Raw genomic sequence first — 2,705 nt, forward strand, 5'->3', positions numbered from 1 at the left:
TAGGCCTGGCCATGATTTCCTGCAGAAAACTGATAAGAGACTCGAACACAAAAACATATATATGCAGCTAGCCTTTTTTCTAGAATTAGTTAGTACTCTATGTGACCATTCATATCTTAACAAAGTTTAAAATGTATATATATATATTAATCTTGTAAATTTTGATATAAAATTTATACTTTGAGAAAAGTTTAAAGAATCAGAATAGAATCAAAGAGTTGAGATTAGTAATAGAATAGTCCCTTAATTAATTTTGCTTTTGTCCTGTACCATAGCAGAAGATGGCTCTTATTCTGGCATGATACAGGGAGTTTGCATTTTCCTTTTAACAACATGCTTGATTTTAAAGAAGGAGAGAGCCATTCTCCAACTCCAAAGTCAGCTTTAAATTTTAATTGAACTGGGACTATTAGAAAACCAAGAGTGTTAAATCTTTAGAGAAAAAGCAGAAACAAACATTTAGGAAGACATAAAATTTTTTTAGATAATATATACCCATACACCGTTTCACTCTGTTTCTTGGGATAGATGATTTGTCCCTTTTCTTCAGTTGTCTCATTTGTCCAGTGTTCTTCAGATTCCTTAACCTTCATTCTCCTAAAAGACAAAAACAAAAACCTTTCCCCAAGACTAATTTTGGGGATGTTCCTTTTTGGCAAGTTATTATCTGATGAAATGAAAAGGCATGTTTTATTGATACAAGTTAGTTTAAATTGGATGTTCATGCTGGTTGATGAACTATCACCTCCTCTAATTAAGAGGTCTCTCTTGTTCAAATCGAACCTTTATCAATTTTGATGGTACCCACAGCTTATCTTCTCCTGTAGAAACAAAAGCAAAACCACGTCCCCAATGTAATACATACCCTGGTTTCCATTCTGAGGTCAGCACATCCTTAAAGTATATAGGCTGATTTAATTCTGTAGTTTTTTCTATTATCCAATGTCTCTCTGCAGCTGTTGTTCCTTTCTCATTGGCATTCAGAAAATTCAAAGTTAGAAGAGCATTATGCAGTCTATTTCTGGGGGTTTTTGTTACCCATTTCTGTTTATTTAGCATATCCTTTAGAGTTCTGTTTGATCTTTCTATAACTGCTTGACCTGTAGGATTATGTGGTATGCCTGTAATATGCTTTATATTGTAATAAGCAAAAAAATGTTTCATTTTAACAGAGACATATGATGGAGCATTGTCAGTTTTGATTTGTGCAGGTATACCCATGATGGCCATAACTTCTAGCAAATGAGTGATTACAGAATCAGCTTTTTCAGAACTCAAAGCAGTTGCCCATTGAAATCCTGAATAAGTATCGATAGTGTGGTGTACATATTTCAATTTTCCAAATTCTGCAAAGTGAAACACGTCCATCTGCCAGATTTCATTTCTCTGAGTACCCTTTGGGTTACATCCTGCTGGTAATGGCGTCTGATTGTAGAAGGAACAAGTAGGACATTTCTTTACTATTTCTTTGGCTTGTTGCCAGGTTATGGAAAAATCCTTTTTTAAACCTTTACTATTAACGTGATGTTTTTTATGAAATTCTGAGGCCTCCAGCACATTTCCTATCAATAATTTATCAATTTCATCATTGCCTTGTGCTAGAGGGCCTGGCAGACCAGTATGGGATCGAATGTGAGTTATATATAAAGGATGATTCCTTTTCCTGATTGTATCTTGTAATTGAATAAATAGTGAAGTTAATTCTGAAGCATCAGGGATAAATTCTGCAGTCTCAATATGTAACACCACTCTTTCAGCATACTGAGAGTCAGTTACTATGTTGAGAGGTTCTGAAAAATCCATTAATACCAACAGAATAGCATACAATTCTGATTTTTGAACTGAATTATACGGACTTTGAACCACTTTACTTAAATTTTCTGATTTGTAACCTGCCTTTCCTTCTTTGTTGGCATCTGTATAAAATGTACGAACTCCAGATATGGGTTTTTGCCGTACAATTCGAGGCAAGATCCAATCAGCTCTCTTTATAAGATCAATTCTATTGCTTTTGGGATATTTGCTGTTAATTTCTCCCAAAAAATTACTGCAAGCTCTTTGCCAAGGTTCACTTTCTGTCCATAATTTTTCAATGTCCTCCTTAGTTAATGGTACGACAATTTCTGCTGGGTCTATGCCTGCTAATTGACGAAGTCTCAGTTTTCCTTTGTAAATCAAGTCAGAGATTTTTTCCAGATAAGTTTTTAATTTTTTATTTGGTTTATTTGGTAAAAATATCCATTCCAATATAATATCTTCCCTCTGCATTAATATTCCAGTAGGAGAACGCCTAGAAGGTAAGATAACCAAAATGCAATCCAGCTTTGGATCAATACGATTCACGTGTCCTTCATGCACTTTCTTTTCTACCAAGGCTAATTCTTTCTCAGCTTCAGGTGATAATTCTCTTGGACTATTTAAGTCCTTGTCACCTTCTAAGGTTTTGAACAAATTAGTCAGTTCATCATTTTTTACCCCAACAATAGTTCGTAGATGAGAAATATCTCCAAATAATCTTTGTAAGTCATTAAGAGTCTGTAGTCTATCTCTCCGAATTTGCACCTTTTGGGGTCTAATTTTTTGTAGCTCTATTTTATATCCTAAATAATTAATAGAATCTCCTCTTTGTATCTTTTCAGGAGCAATTTGTAATCCCCAGCGAGGCAAAATTTTCTTTACTTCTTCAAACATTATTTCTAAAGTAT

This window comes from Peromyscus maniculatus, chromosome 20 (assembly GCF_049852395.1).
Source record: "Peromyscus maniculatus bairdii isolate BWxNUB_F1_BW_parent chromosome 20, HU_Pman_BW_mat_3.1, whole genome shotgun sequence".
Lineage (NCBI taxonomy): Eukaryota > Metazoa > Chordata > Mammalia > Rodentia > Cricetidae > Peromyscus > Peromyscus maniculatus.